Source organism: Phoenix dactylifera, unplaced genomic scaffold (assembly GCF_009389715.1).
Source record: "Phoenix dactylifera cultivar Barhee BC4 unplaced genomic scaffold, palm_55x_up_171113_PBpolish2nd_filt_p 000705F, whole genome shotgun sequence".
In the NCBI taxonomy this organism is placed as follows: domain Eukaryota; kingdom Viridiplantae; phylum Streptophyta; class Magnoliopsida; order Arecales; family Arecaceae; genus Phoenix; species Phoenix dactylifera.
Genome location: NW_024068085.1, coordinates 78,053 through 102,755, shown reverse-complemented (window position 1 = coordinate 102,755; position 24,703 = coordinate 78,053).

The following is a 24,703-nucleotide window of genomic DNA, read 5'->3' as shown; positions in this document are numbered from 1 at the left end:
CGGGGACGTCTCGGCTTGTTTGCGCTTTTTGCATGGGGACGACTCCGCTGCCTTGGGGACGACTCCGCGTTATATCTCCGAAAAACATGTCTTCTGGAATTCTCTGAGAGAGTCGACTCCGCTCTTTCAGGGGACGTCTCCGCTGCCTTATCACGAAAAAGACATCCTCTGGAATACCCTGAGAGAGCGACTCCGCTACCTGGGGACGACTCGGAAGTCTGCTTTTTACTTGCGGGGACGACTCCGCGTCTGTGGAGACGGCTCGCGCGCATCTCTTGAAATCGCCTTTCTGCCGCCACTGAGAGAGTCGACTCCGCTACTGAGAGAGTCGACTCCGACCCTGCGAGACGCCTCGCCAGGTGCCGGGGACGTCTCCGACGTGCCAGTTCTTCCTGTTTGTGCCAGAGACGTCTCTGAGACAACCGGAGACGTCTCGGCTGTCCCTGATCTGTTTTCTTCAACTCAAAAATTCTTCAATAAATTCATAAAAATTATGGGAACTTGCCTAGACATTTCTTAACAATATTCTTAATTAAACACCTGAAATCCTCAAGTAAATTGTTAAGATAAATGGAATTATACTCTAGTGTTTTGTATTCATCAAAATCCATTAGGGGGTCAACACTAAGAAACATTAAGAGCTCCATCAACCTTTGAAGAGTGAAGCAATCTTGACAAAGAAGAGAGAAGTCTTATCAAGCGATAACTATATTCTAAACTCTTCTTTGTAGCTTATAATTGTTATATTTGCTTATCTAGGAGTTTCAACTTTCTTCTTCCTTTTAATCACCTTGTAAAGGTTTGTTGGTGAGCCCGTAAAACCAACGGTGTAGGTTTATTGGTGAACCCATAAAACCAATTGTGAAGGTTCATTGGTGAGCTCGTAACCAACGATGTAGGTTTATTGGTGAACCTAAACCAATTGTGAAGGTTTATTGGTGAGCCCGTAAAACCAACATAGGTTTTTGGTGATCCCGAAAAACCAAAGTGTAAAGGTTTTTGGATTGTGAGCCCGGAAAACAATCCAACTGTAATCCGCGGGATTATAGTGAATTCCAAGGAATCGCTTGGGGAGTGGACGTAGGTGCTTAGGAGAGCACCGAACCACTATACTTCTTGTGTGTTTTGCATTGTGTATTGTCTTAACTTCACTCACTCATCAATTGACTAAATTAAGATAGTAAAAATTTAGAGAAACCAATTCACCCCCTCCCTCTTGGCTTGTCACCTTGGGCAACATAGGGCATACATCTAATAGTTTTACCATAGGATACACTCAAAATTACTTAAAGTATGTTCTATTGATTATATGAATCGGTCTAACCTTAAGATGCAGAAAACTATGAGTTGAGTCGACCCCAGAAGAAGTGGAGTCGACTCTGGCACATTTTTGAAACCATCTGGCACATCCTTGGAAAAATGGCTCAGATGAACAGTGAGTGGAGTCGACCCAAGTTTCCTAAATAATTCATACTTATGCACTAGCATATCTGATTTTAGATTCTTTGACACTGGTTTAGTGCCTTCAATGTGTACTTCCAGCCTATCCAGATTTCTTTGTAGTCATGCAAATAGATATACGATTTAACTCATTTGCATCTAAAGAACAGTAAAGAACATTCATGGTTTTTGCATTCAGCTGAGCCATTCTTTTATCATGGTCATCCCATTCAGTCTCATATTTGAATGGGTGATGCCATCAACAATTTTAGTTGGTGTGTGAGGTCCATTAATAATAAGAGTCCATAAATCATAGTCAAGTGCTTGAATAAAAATTTTCGTACGAGCTTTCCAATAAGTCAAATTTTTACCATTGAAATGGTGGTCTATTAGTAGATTGCCCTTCGGCACAGAGGTTCCTATAGTGGCTGCCATGACCTGTAATCTGGATTGTTAAATCAAAAAGTTTCTGTGAGTACCAGGCTCTGATACCACTTGTTGCCCAGAGGGTAGCTCAAGAGGGGGGTGAATTGGGTCTCTTTAAAAAATAGTTAAAGTTAAAATGTGAAGAGAGTATGAGTTACTTTTATCTTAAAGATTCAGCAGCAAAAATAAGAATGCACAAACTATGACAGTGAATAAAGTTATGAGAATGTCAGGAATATGCAGAGAAAAGGAAGAGAAGAAGTACAATTACAAACACCAAGATTTATAGTGGTTCGGTGCACTTCCAGTACCTACGTCCACTTCTCAAGCCTAGCTTGAGATTTCACTATAACCCAGTGAAGGGTTCTATCATGCTATAATGGGCAGCGGAAGCTAGGAATTTTAAAAAAATTTGATAAAGTTCCTTAACATAAAATCCTTATAAGCCAAGATCACCTTAATGGAAGCAATCAAATATAATATAATATAATGCAGAAATAGAAGAATACCTCTAACGCTAATCCAATGTGCAGAATTTCTACTAGGTGCCCAAGTGTTCACCCTCCAACGTTGATCCACACGAAAACTTGATTTAAGTCTTAAGCTCCAAAGACTTTGATCCTTAATGCAGAATTCTTCTAAAGAACTCTAATGGCTTGCTTTTCTTTCTTTCTATTTTTCTTTAACCGCTTCTAAAATCACTTCTAATCCTTTTGTCCTAAAGAAGACCACCTTGTCTTGGCTTAGGACACACTAGAAGCAATGCTAGAAAGAAAGAAACTAATGTAAGAAAGAAAGAAGAGAGGAGTGGGGTGGAGTTGGAATGATGAAACCCATGGAGTGCTAGCCTATTTATAATAGGTGTAGGGATGCATCCCATCCACACATCCTCTCATGAAAAGGGCATCATCTAAAGGGCCATATCAAATAAGAGGAGGTGCAGATCAAGTGAGGAGGTGTATCAAATGATATGTCCTTTCATGTGGTGCCATATTTTGACCAAGTCAACATCACATGCTAATCACAATGTCCATCACGCCTCACCTCTTGATCTTTCATGATGATGATCCAAGGGCTCCAATGTAAGGTGCCATTCACTTGACCCATTATGTCTTCATCCAATGGTGGGATCAACATCCAATGGTCAATTATGATAGCCATCTTCTAATCCAATCCAATTGGGTTAAACCAACTCTCCATTATGTCTTCATCCACAGTAGATCAAGATCTAACGGTATAGATTGAATGATTTATTAAATCTAATCCAATTAGACTCAAACCAAGCCAATTAGGTGCCAACTCTTGCTAACCCATATTAGAACATGATCTAATCAAATTAGATCAATTAAGAATCAGATTCGAATCCAATTCGAATCAAGAGCTAAGGGTTTTGCAACACCTGCTAGGATGTCTATCTTGCAAACATGATCTAATCCAATTAGACCCTTAATAAGTTTTCTTGTGTGTGACCCATTGGGGTTCCATACTTAGCCAGCAATAGGTGTGAGTGCGAGTTGACCCAACTTGATTATAACTCTTCTAATCGATTTAAGTCCAAACTGCGCGAACCCAAACTTAACAATTAAAATCCTTTCTAATTGGTGATCGAATTAAACTCTTTAATTCGATCAAACCTATAAGACAAGATTGACGTCTATAGCAACATGTCATGTCTATCCAAAAAATATGATATTTGTAGAAATACCAAAAATATCCTTTAATGGCAAGTTACTGTGCAATTCAATCCTTTAATCAAACTGCAATTCCGAATATGTATATGAGTATGAATATATGTCAAACTCAATTTCATATTCATATATTTCTCATCTTCTAATGATAATTTGAATAATGAAACATTAGAAACTCTTTCTAATTTTCATTGTGCTTTGATCAAAGGCTTTCTGAATTATCATATGATTAGAATAAATAGGATGCGATCTTCTCTTACTAGAAGTGATTAATTCCTTGTTCACCTACTCATAACCTTCGTACACAATCCACCATATCCAGAAGACCTCGTACATAACTTATTGTCATGAATGAGTGGAAATCAAAATATAGATTTATGTGCACAAGATACTATGGTGATCTCAGGTCAAAGGATCAGTTTGCACAACTCCCACTAAGAGAATCATCTTTTGACATGTAAGTAAGACTTCATAAGATTTTTTTTTGTAGGTCAATTCAGTGAACTCATTTCTCTAATGAGCAACCTACATCTTTGTATTAGTGTCTCCACACAAGTGATTGTGAGATCAATCACCCTCTGCATCGAGCATACATAAGATGTGCCAGTCTTTCCGGTAAATATTGATCCCCGACTCAATGTACCAATGACTGGGAATATTTAAGATTAGGATTTTAGAATTTTAGGTCTCACTAGTATGATCTCATCATAGCCTCAAAATCATTGCCTTGTAATCTAAGGGGTTCATCACAAAATATAATCAACAGCATATGATGAAACATAATGCCTTTATTTATATTAAATGTCATGTACATGATTTGAAAAATCAAAAGAAAATCCTTCACAATACATATTGCGATTGGCTTGTAGGGCATCCTACTCTTTCCCTAACAGATTACAGCCTTATTATTTTTTCGGGCTCATAATTAAAACCCAGTTGGTTTTTCCAGGCAACCAACCGAAAACCTTTTATTTTTCGGGATCACAAACAACCCAGTGGGTTTTCAAACAAACCAACCAAAATTTTATCCGTTTGTTTTTCCGGGCTCACAAACAACCCAGTTAGTTTTCAGATAAACCAACCAAAAACTTTTTCCTTGCTGAATATTTCCTATTCAACGACTTACAATCGAGGCTTGGAAGAGCCTTTACAAGTTTCAAATCAATAAAACTGTTACAGGCAACAATTAATCCAACTAAAAGAATGCTGTACTAGAAAACTCAAAGCTTCAGAATATAATGAGTAAATCAATAAAAATAAAAGCTGAAGCAGATGAAGAAGTTGGCTGTGGAAGGTGTTTAGATGTATGCCCTAGAAGCCAATTTGGCTGACACATTGTTGATTCTAGGGACATAATTTTGTACTTGACTATTTATTATTGAATAAATAAAAGGCATCTTTTCATTCATATTATTTATGTGTCTATGAATCGTCCAAGAAATTAATAAGATGATGATACATATTCTCAAGAGTTGAGAATTTGAGCCATGTATCATTGGTGATTAATTTCTAAATGCTCCTGATCAATGGATCATCACGAGGACGGTGATCGATCCGATCAGTGCACAGATCACTTTCCTTCTGGATGGACGAGACTTGAGTCCACAGTGTAGGGACACTGAAGTGATAGTGCAGGTGCTTGTTAGAGAACAAGGGTACTGAGCGTGACCAAGACAAGAAGTCACTTGGATGTCTATCCACTCGTCAGTGACTTGCTTGATGTTGCAGTAGTGTGACTGGTCCTTTGACCTGCGGTGCTTCGGCTACTCACAGTGAGGTTATTGTAGTTTGACTGCACACATACATGGTCTCTAGCCATATGGGTCCATGCAGTGTAGATTGGCTGCAGTAAGTTCACTGTAGGAGTAGGGTATGCACCTATAAGGAATCTATCGACCTTGATAGAAGAGGAGTGATCCTATGTGATTTGTTAGACTGAGTTCTAAGACCTTGGCCAGGGCAGTAATATAAGTGGAAAAGAGTTTTCCACTATCGAACTCAAGTCGAATAAATCTTGACATATGACAGACGATGGGGTTTGACGAGTTGTCCATGACCTCCGTCCTGTAGGGATCCACGATAGTAGGACTGTATCACATGTTAACTGCACCTAGAGGTTCATCATTCTATTCTGCTGGGTAGCCACTACATGCTGCTAGGTGTCACTGGTGGATGGTGGGACTCATAGGGATTATCTTGATGATCGATAAACCCTAATGAGTTGAGTTGGAATCGTTCCAACCCATTGAAAGGAGTTTTCAATGATATTGTGATAGAGATCACAATATATCTCACTACCAGTCAGAATAGAACCTATGGGGTCACACACACTAGAAGTATTGACCGATCCGATGGTTGAAAGTGATTAGAATCACAAGTAATCAATTTGATTGATAAGAAGTTGAAGAAGGAACAAAGGGAATTAATTAATTGGACTTAAACAAGAGTCCTACTTCGGTAGGATTCCTAGAGTCCTAATTGGATTAGGACTGGGAATCCTAGTTGGAGTAGGACTGGGATTCCTACTTGGAATAGGATTCCTACAATCCTAATGAGATTAGGATTTTGAATCAAAATTGGATTCCTACTTGGAGTAGGATTCCTAGAGTCCTAATCGGATTAGGACTTCGGATTCAAATAGAGTCCTAATTGGATTAGGACTAAAATTAAATATGTCCTAATTTGGATTAGGGTTTCTTAAGTCACAATTAATTATTAATCTAATGAATCAATAAGACTCCTAATTGGATTAGGATTGAAGAGTTCAATTGAGTCAAAATTGATTTAAGTTCTAATTGGATTAGGACTTACCTAGATTGGATCCAATTGGTTCACCCTTGGGCTAAGCCTAATTGGATTAGGGCTTGACCACATTAGGGCATTTCAAACCTACTTAATGTGGATTAGGGTTTACCATGAGGAGGGGATAGCCCCTCCCTTTTCCATGTGGAGAAGGGAGAAGAGAAAGGTAATTACTCTAGGGCTCCTAGATTGTAGGAGCCCTAGATGGCTTATAAAAGGGGCAAGGGGCCGGCGCCCTAGATGAGCTCTCCTCTCCTCTTCCCCGTGGCCACCCCTCTCCCTTCCTTGGTTCAGCCGCAAGCAAGGGAAAAGAAGAAGGCGTGCCCTCTCCTCCTTCCTTCCTTTCCAACGCAGGAAGAAAAGAAGGCTGCGTGGGGATTCTTCTTCTTCCTCTTCTTCATCCTTCTTCTTCCTCCTCTCAAGCACAATCAAGGTTGATTGAAAGAGAGGAATCAGCCATCAAAAGAAGTCTTTGCAAGGGAGCTAGCACCCCGGGAAGACAGAGAGCTTTGATCGGATCCTGCTTCGTGTGGATACCCGTAGAGGCCGGACACTTGAACGGCTTCAAGCGAACCTTCATCCTAACCACGAACTTCAGTTTGCGGTGATCATCTACCCGCACAAGGTGAAGATCTGATCTTCCTAAAGTTTTAAAAGTTTTAATTCTTATCTAACTACGAACGGTTCATAAACAACGTTCATGCGATGAACGTCGATCCCGCATGCCGATTCCGCTGCCATCTGATTTTTTTGAAATATCAGCGGCATGGGCGGGTTCCCAACAGTGGTATCAGAGCCTAGGCTTCGTAGATTAAGGTAAGAATTAAATATCTAAAGGCTTATTAGATCTGAAAATTGAATGATCATGCATGCTGAAAATTTCTGCATGCAGATTTTTCAGGGGTGCTGATTTTTGCATGCTGATTTTTATGTGATAAAAGATGATTCTAATTGCATTGTTAATGGATTACAAAGTTTAGAATCATGATTAGCATGATCAGCACCTATGTCATGATATAATCAGTTAGTTTTCAGATCTGAAAATTATAATTGTTGCATACGGTGATGATCATAGGATTCAAACCCTTTTGGTATCAAATGTAATGACCTGCGATGTGATCTGCGATGTCATGTAATTTTTCAGATGCTTGCATGCATCTTATTTGATGTTTTGAGAGGCCTGCGTGCCTCCTAAAAGGAGATGTAATTTATTTTTATTTTTATTTTACATCTGGTTGTATTTCTGTGATGTGATGTACGTCAACGATCAAGTCGAAGACGATGCATGAGATGAAAGGGGTCTAAGCGGTTGATGGCGATTGGATCAAGAGTTGGTCAAGGATCGAATCAAGGAGGCTTGGAACCAATTCAAGAGTTGAAGACCAGTTGATCGATTGACGTGCATGTGCTTGTAATACGACCTAATAGAATCCATGATCATCACCTATTTAAAGTTTAGCTTTAATTTGATGCTGCGATTATAACTGCCTGTATGTGCCGTTTGCATGTGATGTGAATGCGAGTCGGGTAGATAGGTTTACATGTGATGTAGCAAACCCAATTGAGACCTAAATCAAAACCTCCTCAATCAAGTCGAGAGTGAACCGACATGAGCAAGTCATATTAGATTAATTGATCTAATTGGTGTCTAGGAAAGCATGAAAGGTGGTTACTTAATTAGGACCTTACTCTCTGAGTAAGGGGAGCCTCCCACCTGCTTACCTGGCCAATTGTTCGATTACCTCTTATGAAGGCTCAAGTTGCAAACACTAAGACCTGATTAACCAATATTAAGTCAATAGGTCTTCCACTGTAGTAGAGCTGCTAAGGCCTTTCTGATGTTGATTTGTCTCGGCTGGACACAGTGGTCAAGTTGCATCGGGGGGCTGGACCTCTCTATAGACATGAGATGTTGTAGGGTAAAGGTGGGGTTGGGCACCAATAACTGTTAGGTGAGGACCCAATGACGACTTTATTCCTACGGTTATACGGTGGGTCTGACTTAACTAAGAAATGGGACCAATAACTGTTAGGTGAGGTTTCATGGCTTAGAGACCAAGTTGCACTGCAACATGCTTGAGAAGCATTGTACAAGAGTTGTACATCATCATCTATGTGTCACCAATAACTGTTAGGTGAGGTGGCATGTAAATTGGTGGGACCGCAGTACCCACTAGAAACCCTAGTCGTGTGGGATTTCCGTTTCCTACCAGGGGAGTGTGAGGATTCGAGAAAATAGTGGGAGTTACATTTGTTCTAAAAGACCTTAGAACAGATTAGGATCAAGTACAAAAGTCTAACTAGAATCTTTACTCTCTGCAGATACAATGTCAGCTTCAAACCCTTTGACCCGTATTCTTGAGACCAACCGACTGACCGGAACCAATTACAAGACTGGCTTAGAAATCTCAAAATTGTTTTGGACTGTGAGAAAATAGGCTACATACTCGATTCAGATATCCCCACACTACCAGCACGTCCTACTGATGTTCAGCGTGAGATGCATAAAAAGTGGTTGGATGATGACATTAGAGTAAAATGCTATATGATGGCATCCATGTCTAATGAACTCCAATGCCAGCATGAAAATATGAAGACTGCTAGGGACATACTGGCACACCTGCAAGAGTTGTATGGTGAGCAGAGTCGCACAGCTCGTTTTGAAGTGTCCAAGAGGCTCTTCAAGACAAAGATGCGCGAAGGGCAGTCTGTCCATGATCACGGTCTGACTATGATCAAGGACCTAGAGGAGCTTGAGAAGCTCGGTATGGACATGCACAAGGAATTGCAAGTGGATTTGATCCTACAGTCACTTCCTGATTCATTTGGTCAGTTTATAGTAAACTACCACATGAATAAGATTGAATGCACTAAGACTGAACTATCAACATGTTGGTAACTGCTGAGGGAGCCTTGAAAGGTTCAAGGGGCAATGTCCTTGCTGCTGAGTTGACTTCTGGTTCCAAGAGAAAGTCTACTTGGAAGAAAAAGAAGCCTGCTAAGAAGCAGAAGAAAGACAAGAAGCCAAAGAAGGAAGTTCAAAAGAAAAAGGCTAACGACAAAGGAAAATGTTTCCACTGCAATGTCGAAGGCCACTGGAAGAGAAACTGTCCTTCATACCTCGAGAGCCTGAAGAACAAGAAAGGTGACACACCTTCAGAAGGTATAGACTTGCTCATAATTGAAACTAATCTAACGGTTTCTTCTACTTCTAGTTGGGTTATAGATTCTGGTTCTAGTGCTCATTTGTGCACTACCATGCAGGGTCTAAAGGAAAGTAGAAGGCTGGCGGAAGGTGCGGTAACCCTTCGGGTTGGCAACGGGGCAAAAGTTGCTGCTGTGGCTGTGGGCACCTACCATCTGCGACTACCGTCTGGATTTAGTTTATTACTTAGAGACTGCTATTATGTACCTGCTGCTAGCAGAAATTTGATTTCTGTTTCATGTCTAGCACAGGAAGGTCATGTTTTTACATTTGACAAAGACTGCTGTTCTATTTATTTAAGAAATAAAATAGTCGCACGTGGTTTCATGATTGACAGTCTCTATCATTTACATATGGATGTATCTGTGAATGTTACCGAGCAAGAAGTGAGTGCCAAAGGATCCAAAAGATCCAGAGATGAGATAAACCAAAGATATTTGTGGCACCTCAGGCTTGGCCATATTGGAGAGGACAGAATGAACAAAATGGATAAAGATGGGCTTTTAGGCTCATTGACTTCCGAGTCATATCCAGTTTGCGAGTCCTGTCTTCAAGGAAAAATGGCTAGACTGCCCTTTGTAGGACATGGGGAGAGGACCACTGAAATACTTACCCTAGTACATACAGATGTATGTGGCCCATTCGATGTGCTAGCCAGGGGACGTTATTCTTACTTCATTACCTTTACCGATGATTATTCACGGTATGGGTATGTGTATCTTATGAGACACAAGTCTGAATCTTTTGAAAAGTTCAAAGAGTTCAAGAATGAAGTAGAAAAACAAACTGGAAAACCTCTTAAGGCTCTTCGATCAGATCGAGGAGGAGAATACCTTAGTGGAGAATTCCGGGACTATCTCAAAGAAAACGGCATAGTCTCACAATGGACACCTCCGGGTACACCTCAACTCAACGGGGTGTCAGAGAGGAGGAATCGGACCCTGTTGGACATGGTCAGGTCCATGATGAGCTTCACTGATTTACCTATGTTCCTTTGGGGAGATGCCTTACTCACAGCGATTTATTTATTGAATAGAGTTCCCTCTAAATCCGTTCCTATCACACCGTATGAGATATGGCATGGTAAGAAACCAAGTCTGGGTCATCTCAAGATTTGGGGATGTCCGGCCCACGTCAAGAGACTACAGGCGGACAAACTAGAGGCTAGGACCATAAGTGCTCGTTTTATAGGATATCCTAAAGAGTCATTAGGATACAATTTTTACGTCTCAGAGGATCACAATGTGTTTGTGAGCCGTCATGCCATATTCTTGGAAAATCAGTTTATCCTTGATAGAGGCAGTGGGAGGAAAATTGAGCTTGAAGAGAAAGTCTCTGAAAAGCAATGAGTCATGGATCCTATTGAACCCATTCATACAGAGCCAGTACACGATGTCCCTCGACCACCTCGTAGATCTAGTAGGGTCTCCCATCCTCCCGAGAGATACTTAGGTATACTAGAAGAGGATACCGAGGAAATGTTCCTAGTGGGAGATAGGGATTATACACAAGATCCCAAAACCTACGATGAGGCGATATCTGATATCGATTTCGAGAAATAGCTGGAAGCCATGAAGTCAGAGTTAGACTCCATGCATTCCAACCAAGTCTGGACCTTAGTAGATCCACCAGAAGGTATTGTACCTATTGGATGTAAATGGATCTACAAAAGGAAAATAGGTTCGGATGGAAAGGTAGAGACCTTTAAGGCAAGGCTGGTGGCGAAAGGGTATAGTCAACGCGAAGGCATTGACTATCAGGAGACCTTTTCACCTGTAGCCATGCTGAAATCCATCCGAACACTGCTTGCCATTGCAGCATTTCATGATTATGAAATCTGGCAGATGGATGTGAAAACTGCTTTCCTGAATGGATATCTTAATGAAGACATCTATATGGAACAGCCTTTGGGTTTCACTTCCAGTGATGGAGATCACAAGGTCTGCAAGCTGCAAAGGTCCATCTATGGACTAAAGCAAGCATCTCGGAGTTGGAACACTCGTTTCGATGACGCAATCAAAATGTTTGATTTCATCAAAAACGAAGAGGAACCGTGTGTTTACAAAAAGGTTAGTGGGAGTGCTGTCGTTTTTCTCGTACTATACGTAGATGACATTCTCCTGATTGGGAATGATATTCCCATTCTAACCTCGGTCAAGGTCTGGTTGTCAAAAGAATTCTCCATGAAAGACCTTGGGGAAGCATCCTATATTTTGGGAATAAGGTCTATAGAGATAGATCTAAAAGGATGCTTGGCCTTTCACAGAAAATGTACATAGAGGAGGTGCTGAAGAGGTTCAGCATGGAAAACTCCAAGAGGGGTCTCTTACCCCTTAGGCATGGAATTCATCTCTCCAAGAAGATGTGCCCCAACACATCTGAAGAGATTCAACGCATGAGCAAGATTCCCTATGCATCGGCAATAGGAAGCCTCATGTATGCCATGCTGTGTACACGACCTGATATAGCTCTTGCTGTGAGTGTCACAAGCAGATATCAGTCGAATCCAGGTGAAGAACACTGGACAGCTGTGAAGAATATTCTTAAGTACTTGAGAAGAACTAAAGATTTATTCTTGGTTTTTGGAGGATCATCAGAGTTAAAGGTAGAAGGGTACACAGATTCAGACTTCATGACTGATGTCGATGACAGAAAGTCAACATCTGAATATGTGTTCTTGTGCAATGGTGGTACGGTAAATTGGAAGAGTTCTAAACAACCGATCATTGCTGATTCTACTATGGAAGCTGAATACATCGCCGCCTCTGAAGCTGCTAAGGAAGGCTTCTGGTTCAAGAAATTCATGCAGAGTTGGACGTGATGACATCAGATGCCATAACACTCTACTGCGATAATAATGGCGCCATAGCCCTTGCTAAGGAGCCAAGGTCTCATCAGAAGTCTAAGCATATAGAGCGGCGCTTCCATCTCATACGCGACTATGTTGAGAAGAAATATGTAAAGGTGCAGAGAGTAGACTCCGCGGATAACGTGGCGGACCCGTTCACTAAGCAGCTGAGTCAACAAAAGACTGAAGCCCACCTTGAGAAGATGGGCCTAAGATATATGACCAATTGGCTTTAGTGCAAGTGGGAGATTGTTAGATGTATGCCCTAGAAGCCAATTTGGCTGACACATTGTTGATTCTAGGGACATAATTTTGTACTTGACTGTTTATTATTGAATAAATAAAAGGCATCTTTTCATTCATATTATTTATGTGTCTATGAATCGTCCAAGAAATTAATAAGATGATGATACATATTCTCAAGAGTTGAGAATTTGAGCCATGTATCATTGGTGATTAATTTCTAAATGCTCCTGATCAATGGATCATCACGAGGACGGTGATCGATTCGATCAGTGCACAGATCAATTTCCCTCTGGATGGACGAGACTTGAGTCCACAGTGTAGGGACACTGAAGTGATAGTGCAGGTGCTTGTTAAAGAACAAGGGTACTGAGCGTGACCAAGACAAGAAGTCACTTGGATGTCTATCCACTCGTCAGTGACTTGCTTGATGTTGCAGTAGTGTGACTGGTCCTTTGACCTGCGGTGCTTCGGCTACTCCACAGTGAGGTTATTGTAGTTTGACTGACACATACATGGTCTCTAGCCATATGGGTCCATGCAGTGTAGATTGGCTGCAGTAAGTTCACTGTAGGAGTAGGGTATGCACCTATAAGGAATCTATCGACCTTGATAGAAGAGGAGTGATCCTATGTGATTTGTTAGACTGAGTTCTAAGACCTTGGCCAGGGCAGTAATATAAAGTGGAAAAAGAGTTTTTCACTATCGAACTCAAGTCAAATAAATCTTGACATATGACAGACGATGGGGTTTGACGAGTTGTCCATGACCTCCGTCCTGTAGGGATCTACGATAGTAGGACTGTATCACATGTTAACTGCACCTAGAGGTTCATCATTCTATTCTGCTGGGTAGCCACTACATGCTGCTAGGTGTCACTGGTGGATGGTGGGACTCATAGGGATTATCTTGATGATCGATAAACCCTAATGAGTTGAGTTGGAATCGTTCCAACCCATTGAAAGGAGTTTTCAATGATATAGTGATAGAGATCACAATATATCTCACTACCAGTCAGAATAGAACCTATGGGGTCACACACACTAGAAGTACTGACCGATCCGATGGTTGAAAAGTGATTATGAATCACAAGTAATCAATTTGATTGATAAGAAGTTGAAAAAGGAACAAAGGGAATTAATTAATTGGACTTAAAACAAGAGTCCTACTTCGGGTAGGATTCCTAGAGTCCTAATTGGATTAGGACTGGGAATCCTAGTTGGAGTAGGACTGGGATTCCTACTTGGAATAGGATTCCTGCAATCCTAATGAGATTAGGAGTTTTGAATCAAAATTGGATTCCTACTTGGAGTAGGATTCCTAGAGTCCTAATCGGATTAGGACTTCGGATTCAAATAGAGTCCTAATTGGATTAGGACTAAAATTAAATATGTCCTAATTTGGATTAGGGTTTCTTAAGTCACAATTAATTATTAATCTAATGAATCAATAAGACTCCTAATTGGATTAGGATTGAAGAGTTCAATTGAGTCAAAATTGATTTAAGTTCTAATTGGATTAGGACTTACCTAGATTGGATCCTAATTGGTTCACCCTTGGGCTAAGCCTAATTGGATTAGGGCTTGACCACATTAGGGCATTTCAAACCCTACTTAATGTGGATTAGGGTTAACCATGAGGAGGGGAATATGCCCTCCCTTTTCCATGTGGAGAAGGGAGAAGAGAAAGGTAATTACTCTAGGGATCCTAGATTGTAGGAGCCCTAGATGGTTATAAAAAGGGGCAAAGGGGGCCGGCGCCCTAGATGAGCTCTCCCTCTCCTCTTCCAATTCGTGGCCACCCCTCTCCCTTCCTTGGTTCAGCCGCCATCAGCAAGGGGAAAAGAAGAAGAGGCGTGCACCTCTCCTTGGCCTCCTTCCTTGGTTCCAACGCAGGGAAGAAAAGAAGGCTGCGTGGGGATTCTTCTTCTTCCTCTTCTTCATCCTTCTTCTTCCTCCTCTCAAGCACAATCAAGGGTTGATTGAAAGAGAGGAAATCAGCCATCAAAAGAAGTCTTTGCAAGGGAGCTAGCACCCCGGGAAGACTAGAGAGCTTTGATCGGATCACTGCTTCGTGTGGATACCCGTAGAGGCCGGACACTTGAACGGCTTCAAGCGAACCTTCATCATAGACCACGAATTTCAGTTTGCGGTGATCATCTACCTGCACAAGGTGAAGATCTGATCTTTCTAAAGGTTTAAAAAGTTTTAATTCTTATCTAACTACGAACGGTTCATAAAACAACGTTCATCGCGATGAACGTCGATCCCGCTTATGCCGATTCCGCTGCAATCTGATTTTTGTTTTGAAATATCAGCGGCATGGGCGGGTTCCCAACAGAAGGATGTTCCAATGTCCGAACAGTAGCTCTTCATAATGCAGTGAGAAGCTTCGACTAATTTTCTCATAGGAGAAAGTTTTAGATTCAGTACCGATGAGGATGATAAACTGTTAAGCTTTTCTTCTCTTTTTATCAGTGGGAAACCTTTTGTTTTCTTTAGAATCTTTTTCCTTTTCTTCTTGTTTTCATTCTGAGGTTCCCTCGTATTGATAGACAAATTCTTCGGCGGGATTTGAATTTCTTTCTTTCCATTCTGATGAGAATCTTTTTTGTTACAGAAGAAGACAAAAATCGTTCACAGCTTCCCGTTGTGGTCCCAGCAGTACAAGGGTCGACTCATGTATCTCAGGGGTCGATTCATGTTCTTTCTGGATCGGCACTTCAAATCGTGGAGAGAGCTTTTGCTGTGTCATCCTCAAAGGATCGACTCTTAAATCTTATGGGTCGGCTCATCTTCATCAGGAGTCACCTCTTTAAACACAAGGGTCGGCTCACGCTTTAGTTTTTTGGCCAGCGCTGAGATTGAGCAGGAGTCAACTCTTCAAACGCAAGGGTCGACTCTTCATTTTCGGGGGTCGACTCATTTTGAACAAGGGTCGACTCTTCAAGCTTTTCTCAGGCGATGAAAAACTTTCTATTTACTTTAAACTACACAAGGGTCGACTCATGTTTTGCAGGGGTCGACTCTTTGACTGTGTTCTTTTAATAAAACTTATTAGAATCAACTTAAACTTATCCTTTTTGCTTAGAAGTTGACTCAAATCTTTCAAACAGAAAATTTTAGACTTCTTCTATGATCTCCATGGACTAGATTAAGATCAATTCCTTTTAGAATATGTCCAATGAGATATTTGCGAAGAACTTAAGATTTTGCAGTGCTTCAATTCTTCTAATTTTTCTTGACTTATAAAACTTCACAATTAAGCCAATGTCATTAGTACAAAACATGATCTCAAGTGTTTTGTAATCATCAAATTTCATCCTTTAGGGTTGACAAAGCTAGAGCAATTGCTTAAGTAAAGAAAATAAACCAAGAAGCACACGATCAAGTATAGTGGTTCGTTGCACCCCAAAGCACCTACGTCACTTTCCAAGTGTTTCCCTTGGAAATTCACTATAACTCCTCGGATTACAGTTGGATTATTTTTTCGGGCTCACAATCCAAAAATTCTTACAATTGGTTTTACGGGATCACCAATTAACCTATGTTGGTTTTGCGGGCTCACCAACAACCTACGTTGGTTTTGCCGGCTCACCAACAAACCTACACCGTTGGTTTTACGGCTCACCAACAAACCTATATAGTTGGTTTTACGGGCTCACCAACAAACCTTACAACAAGAATAAGTAAATCAAAGTATAAAACTCCTTAATGAGCAAATAAAACAAATATGCACTAAGGAGAAGAAGGAAAAATGTTATCTCTTTGAAGGCGCTTTTTTTTTCTTCGCTAAGATTGCTTCACTCTTCAATAGATTGGTTGAGCTCTTAAAGGCACTTAAATTATGCTCAACACCCTTCTTTTGGATTTGAACTTGAAGCAATAAATTGAACTTTTTTGGATTTTTCTTTTCTCTTGAATACACACTTAAATCCTCACCAAGATACCTTCTTTTGATGAATAATGGCTCTTAAATACTTCTCCTACCTCCAAAGATCACTTTTCTACCATTGGAATGGAGAAAGTAGCTGTTTATAGCCGTTGGAGATTTAAAAAACAATTCTGCAGAACTAGCCATTGGGCTGTCACCCGTGCTGGGGTCAACCCAAGCTTTTCTGGAGTCAGCTCAAGTTACTATTCATTAATATGGGGTCGGCTCAAGCTTTTCTGGGATCGGCCCCTGCTACAGTGGGGTCGGCCCTCTCAGTATTTTCAGAAAGCTGTATTTTTCAGAAAGCCGTATTTTCAGAAGGCTGAAACTGGGGTCGGCCCGAGCTTTTTCTAGAATCAACCCGAGTGGGGTCGGCTCCAAGTTTCTTGTGGTCGGCTCGAGTGGGGTCGGCCCGAATACTGTGCCTGTTTTTTTGGGGTCGACCCTAGCCCTATGCCAAGCATGCCAAAGTGTGCCAAATGTATCAGATGTTGGAAATTGTATCCTAAATGTCAATCATCAGCATGTTGATGATTGAATTTTGTAAATAAATTGATAAATTAATAAAGTGTTATTTAGCATTATTCATCATTTCATTGTACATCTTCAAATAAACTTTTATATGATGAAGTCCTTAGAACTTGTTTTATGATAAAAGAGGATTTATCTTCAAGCCCTTAAAACTCTTTGCGATCAAATGATATGCTGTTACTAGGATGACAACATTATCGAGATTAGATCATTGTGTGACATATACATTTATTGTCCTCTTAACCAAGGAGTGTGGAGACACTGATATGTCACACAGATGAAGTATAGAAGTATATTTTATTGAACGTGATCAATTCCGAAATGCTCTACTGTCAAAAGATGTTTCGAGTGGATATAGATATAAGTTTGGCCCTCTGACCTGAAATCACAATTTTTGACTAGCAAGCAACTCACTGTACTTTGGTACGAACTACCTGAATTTTTAATTCAGTGACGGAAGGTCACTGGGTACAGTCAAGTACTTGCATAGTCAGTTGTGAGTCAAGATGGAATTGACCCCTCCTGAAAATAGGAGATAATGCCTTGTGTTCAATTTAGCAAAACCTTGGCCAGGGTAATCCTTGTGAGGAGTCACAGAATTTCTAAAGTTAAATCACATCATGGATGCACTTATTACAGAGTTGATAGAACTCTGAAGTCATCCTGGCATTTAGAAGTCATAGGGATAAATTATACGGTAACCATAGTCTAAGGGTTCTTGAATGTTGCTTTGCAATCATTCGGTCTATCCGAACGTCGGGTACCATTGCTAGATGATCATTTTGATTAGTACAAGAAGTTGTTCTTGTACTACCGACTTAGATTCGAACCTATGGGGTCACACGTATAGAAGTTTCTAGGTTGATCAAATGGCTGATTGATGATTAAGAATCATTCAGGGATAATTTGGTCAATTCGATTGACAAATTATCCTAAGCAAAAGTTGCATTAAAATAATTATTGAATTATTGAAGGGTTAATTAGTAATTGGATTACTAATAAATTAAATTTGATTGAATTATTGGACTTTAATTAAGCCAAATTGAATTAGATTCAATTTGGGCTAAACTAGGGTTTGACCTAATTCGATCGGGTTCGACCCGAGCCGATTGGGCATAACCTAATTGATCGAACATGACCCAATTGGATTGGGATTGACTCAAGTCAATTAAGATTTCTTATTTGATGAGGATTAAGAGTCCAAATAATCAGAATTTATTATGTAGAAGAATTCCTAAAATTTAGGACCCTAGCTTTCTTTCTTGGAGAAGAAAGACACCTCATCCTTATCCCTAAAAGCAGTGGTACCTATCCTCTTTATTTTTTACCAATTTTTGGCGTGAGGAAATAGGAGGTGTGGGGATATTTTTCAAAAAAATATGGCACCTCAAATCTTCCTAAAAAGATAGAAATTAAATTCCTAATTTGTAGGGACTGCATGACGCATCAAGCAGGGTGGCGTGCAGCTGAAGTTTGGGGTGCAATAACCCCCTGATTTTTAGGAATTATTGGCACAAGATTAAAAGAGAATTTGTTCAACTCTTAGCTACCGATTCACCAAAAATTTTTGGGAATTTTATCAGCCAAATTCATTGGCCAAAAGAGGTGTGAGGCGTGGGGGGTCTTTTGGCTATAAAAGGACCCCCACACTTAGGGTTTGTAGAGATGGTCTTTAGAAAGGGTTCTAAATTCTGAAAAATTTCTAAGAGCCAACCACCTTCTCTCCTCCTTCTTATCCTTCATCTCCATCCATCATCCTCTCGAAGAAGAATCAAAAGTTGAGTGCTTCAAGGGAGAAAAGTTCAGCCACTGCAGCATCTCTGCACAAGCTAGCACTCCCGCAGTTGTGGATCTTTCTAGAGCTTTTGCGTGGACTATCCGTAGAGGCCGGACACGTGTGCGCGCTATACAAGGTGATCGAGGCATTATCAAAGTTCTCAAAGCAAAAAGGTATGAGATCTGATCTCATTAAAAATTAAAATTAGAAATCAACTAGGTTGCTGAAATTCTGCATGACTACATGTTAGACATAGAATCATGCCTACTTGTTTAGGATAAATGTTTAAAGTTCTGGATCTATTTTTGTTGTAGAGATATGATCTCTAGCATGCATTAGAATTAAATAGTTTAATTCATGCTTCTGCTGTAAAATTTTTAAAAATATATGCATGCGACCATCAGGGTTTCCAACAGTGGTATGTGACAGGGTCGACTCCAATTCTTCTAGGATCGACTCTAACTCTGATTTTCTGTATCTTAAGGTTAGTTTAGCACATGAGACTAATAAAAATATTGCAATTGATTTTGAATGCTTGGCACATAAAAAATTTCATCTCTTTCACTAGTAAAAAGATAGAATTGCCCCTTAACAATGAAACTTCACTCTTAACTTTGTCAATTGAGATTTAGGTTTTTCCTTAAGTTCTTCTAATAAATTTGTCCTTAGATGAATTTTTGAGAGTTGTTTTAAATGCATAAGAGGAGTGTATCAAAAATGTATTGAGTATGAATCGCTTCTTTCTTCCTTGAGTTTTTATATAGTTGATTAATTTAGTTAATAGCTGATCGGTTCTTTCAATTTTAAAAGTAAACCACGCAATAGCACGTATCCTGTAGGATAGTGATTACGGGTGTCGGTCCACAGGGATTGGAGACAAGTTATTTTCTTTAATAATAAATCAAAAGAAGAGTTGGCTAACTTAATTATACTGAATTAATCTATGAGTACAAATTGAAATTTATCAAAGTAAATAGATCTAGGGTTTGGAATCCACCGCGTAGCATTGCATTAGGGATTGTGTTCTTAATTTTTATCTTTTGGAGAGGCATGCAAAATTGGCTACAACCCTTTTAAAATAAAAGCATAAAGAGTGTTAGGAAGATCCATCTTCGGTGTAGCATGAAGTGTCTACCTAAGTATGCTAATCTAGGATGCAGCACACTTCATCTTCCTAGGCATGAATCATCTTAGACTACTTAGCAAACATGATTAGTAACTAGCATGCTTAAAGTTTAAATATCATAAAGGAATATTTCATTGAAAATAAGAATTTAAACAAGCTCCAAAATAATAAAAAAAATAAGAACTACAATGTCCTGATACATTGCTAGGGCTTCATCCAGCTCTAGACTAGACGTTTAGCCGCGCATGGCTTCCGGACGACCTCCTATCTTCAAATGAAAGCCTTCACCTCTCATTATTCCCAATATATCACAAACTATTCTCTTCCCCCCCCCCTTTCTCTCTTTTTTTTTATTTCTTTTTCTCTTCTTCCCTCTCGGTTTTCTTCTTCTTTTTCACCGAAACAGGGGGTCTCACCTATTTTTCTGTTGAACCGAGCCCCCTCCCCCTTGCCACCGAACGCCCCCTCCCCTCTTATAGCTGTCCGGCACACGCGGAAAGAAGGAAGAAGGGATCACGGCGGCTGATTCCGGGGCGTGGTGCCGGGAGGCAGATCGCGGACGAAGAGGATGAAGGGCTGGATCTCGGGAGCTGGTTGCAGAAGAGGTGATTCGTGGAATATGGATATGGATGGGAGAAGGGGCTGAATACATATCCCAACTTGGATGCGTGATCCTTGGCATGATACGGGAGGGCTAAATCACAGGCTGGGGATTCCGGAATGGAGTTGACATGTGATGCTTGGAATTGAATCACGGACGCAAAAGATCTCAAATTCGGAAGGGGGCTGGGATCATGCTTGCAGTCGGACGGAAGGAGTTGGATTACCGGATGCTGGGAAGGAGACTATTCTGAAAAAAAGCTGGCTGGGATTCCGAATCCGGAAGAGGGAGACGGCCGGTGATCGGTGGAGGATTTGGTCCTCTACTCGCTCGGATTGCTGGCAGCACGCGGCTGATGGCGGGGTACCCGGGGATGAAGATGATGCCGCTTGGATGCGGAAGATGCCCGGCTGGATGCATCGCAGGAGAAGAGGAATGAAAGACTGGTGGGAGTCGATCACGGTTTGGAGCTGGGAATCGATCATGGAGGATTTGGGAGCATTGCTTTGAAGCGATGATCTCGGAGGCTTTGGTGTGCTGGGGAGGATTTGGTATCAACGGCACAAAGGTCTCCCCTGTTTCAGCCGAGAAAGAGAAAAACAAAAAAAGAAAAAAAAATCATTTTTTGCTCTATTTTGACGTGAAATGGGCATATGTGGATTTAAAACAAAGGCCTCCTCTGTTTTGCTTAGTGATGCAAAGATGAAAAATTTCTGAACCCTTGGATTGCTTGGGGGAGCCACGGACAGTGGTCAGTGCTTGATCTCAATCCAATTGACTGAAGTTGGGTGCATGCATGGCAGCTGGGCATTGGGCTCGAACCCACTGTTATTGAGCTGAGACGTGCCGGCCGGTTCGCTCGGAAGACGAAAACATGTGAATTATTTACTTCTTATTATATTTTAAATTTATTTCAGAGATTGTTCAATTTTATGGTAAAATAAATAGTTGTCCTTTTAAGAACATTGGTAAATGCTTGGAAAAAAATTATTAAATTATAGCTTAATCAATACTTATCACACCCCCAAACCTACATTTTGCTAGTCCTCGAGCAAAATAATATAAAAAAGAAAAGCTCTAACTCACTTTCGCAGGCATCGCGATTGCATTTACCATATGCAACAAGGCTTTAAACCCCTAGGTTACCCTAGTGGACGAGTTATAGTCTCGTGAGGGTTTTCCAGTAAAGATACCCACAAACTTCAATCAGTTATTATTATTGTTATTATTAATTTCTTTTCTTTTTTTTTATCGATTGATCTATGAAGTGAAAAATCAAAGTCCAAATGCATACTAACTAAGAATTTCAAAAACTCTTTTTTTATATATATTAAAATCTAATTTAAGATACATAAATGATAAGAATTTCAGAGCACACGGTTTTATTTACTAAGTCAGCCCAAATCCTAGGTCAAAATGCAATTCAAGTTGAAGTCATTAAGTTTCCGTTAGGGAGTTGTAAGACTTATTTATACTGGAGTGCTCGGTGAAATCTGGACCGTACACAAGCTAAGAGTTCAGATCTCCAAAATATTGCTAATACTAGTAGTTTCCAAGGATTGGTCGAAAGGACCTGCTTACTGATTCAAAATCATCTTATCTGCAGGATTTCGAGAGTTGTGAATATTTACTTTAGTACCTCACGAGCTTTATCTGTAATATTTCAGTTTACTCGAATTTTTACAACGACGGCTTTCACACTATCGTCTTTTTCAAGGTCAATACAGAGTTTTTTTTTCTCTTTTTTTTTAAGATATATAAATTGTTCACTTTTACTCTTGTGGTGATTTCTCCGTGTAACAAGCAATGTTGACCCCCTAATGGATTTTGATGAATACAAAATACTAGAGTATAATTCCATTTATCTTAACAATTTACTTGAGGATTTCATGTGTTTAATTAAGAATATTGTTAAGAAATGTCTAGGCAAGTTTCCATAATTTTATGAATTTATTGAAGAATTTTTGAGCTGAAGAAAACAGATCAGGGACAGCCGAGATGTCTCCGGGTTGTCTCAGAGACGTCTCTGGCACAAACAGGAAGAACTGGCACGACTGGAGACGTCCCCGGCACCTGCCGAGTCATCCCCGCGATAGCGGAGTCGACTCTCTCAGAGGCGGCAGAAGGCCGATTTCAAGTGATATGCGCGAGTCGTCTCCACAGTAAGCGGAGTCGTCCCCGCAAGTAAAAAGTAAACCTCCCGAGTCGTCCCCGAGGTAGCGGAGTCGGCTCTCTCAGGGTTTTCCAGAGGATGTCTTTTTCGGTGTTAAGGCAGCGGAGACGTCCCCTGAAAGAGCGGAGTCGACTCTCTCAGAGAATTCCAGAAGACATGTTTTTCGGAGATATAACAGCGGAGTCGATCCCGAAGCAGCGGAGTTGTCCCCATGCAAAAAGCGCAAACAAGCCGAGACGTCCCCATAAAGCGCCGAGTCGACCCCAAACAACGTCAAAAGTAAAATCTTACAGCCGAGACGTCTCGCGTTGAAGCGGAGACGTCTCCGGAGCGCCTGGGACGCGACTGACACCTTTTTGCAGGATGTTTTTGAATTTCAAATCTCTTTAACTTTATCTCTAACGGCTATATTTGTTTTTTGGGCTATAAAAGGGACCTCTTAAGTGCTTCTCAACAACTTCTCACCAACTCAACACAAGATCATTCAAGAGAGAAGCAAGAGAGAGAGGTTCAAGGGAGTTAGTGCATTCAAGTGAAGAAATCAAGTGCCTTCAAGCTTCCCAACTGATTTCAAGCTCAACTACTCTCTTCCGCTCGGGATTCAAAGCTCACACTCAAGCCAACGCGATCCACATCGGAAGACCATCATCTCCCACGCTTCCAACGGCTAAAAGGGTTCTTCCGGGTTCTATTGCTTATCATTGTTATATTTGCTTATTTAGAGCTTTTAAATCCTTGTAAAACTTTTTCAATATTGTGCTTGTTCCAGTCAAGGGACTTGGAACAAGGGAAAGGCGTCCCAAGCCTAGGTTTAAATTGGGGGTTATAGGGTTCGTTGTTAGCCCGGTGTAAAAACAACGAGTTGGGTAGTGCACTCGCAAAACTACCGGACTGTAATCTTGGGATTATAGTGAAAATTCCCAAAGGTGCTTTGGGGAGTGGATGTAGGAGCAGTGGAAGCTCCGAACCACTATAAAACCTCGTGTTTGCGATTGACTGTTCTCATCCCTCCATCTTTACTTTAGTTCATACATCTGCGTGTTTTATTTTTTAAATAGTCAAAAAGTTTTAAAACACCCAATTCACCCCCCTCTTGGGTGACCATCTCTGGGCAACAAGCAATCAGTCGACAACTCTTACACCAGTTGGCATAAGGTGTCGGGCATCAAGACTTCCCTACGGACTTATGCTCGGAGTCCCTCATCACAAGCCCATTTGACCTTTGACAATAGGTAGCCCTTTTCGATGTTCCTGACTAAATCTATTTTTATTGATGATTTTTTTTTTGGATTCGATAAATATGATTCATCAGGGTCCAAGGTTGCTACTATACTATCAACATAATGTCGAGCTTAGACCTTAGAAGGGTCGGCTAGTGTGTAGTAAAATTCCAAAGTATTAATCAGCTTACAACTCCCTAAGAGAGACTTAATAAAAAGAACTTAAATTTGTATTACTTCCAACTAGTCATTAGGCTTTTTAGATTTTATATACCCTGTGTGTTTATCATTCTCGCATTCATGTATAGAAATTAGGTAAAAAAATATATATTATTATTTTTTTTAAAATTTTTTTATTATTATCATTTTATTTATTATTTTTTTTATTTTTTTTTCAATTTATAAAAATAAAAATGAACACAATTTTTTTAAAAGATATTTTTATTTTTATTTTTTATTTTTTCGATAAACCTGACATTATGAAGTGAAAATGAATGCAAGAGATGCAAACAAAACAAAAAAAAATGATTAAAAATACTTAAAAATACCTCCAAACCTAAATCTAACATTGTCCTCAATGTTAAAGAAAACTAAAAGAATTGGGTTGCCTCCCAACAAGCGCTAAGTTTATTGTCTTCAGCCAGACACAGTGAGATAGGTTTTGCATCTCCTTCTATGAGTTCATCTATT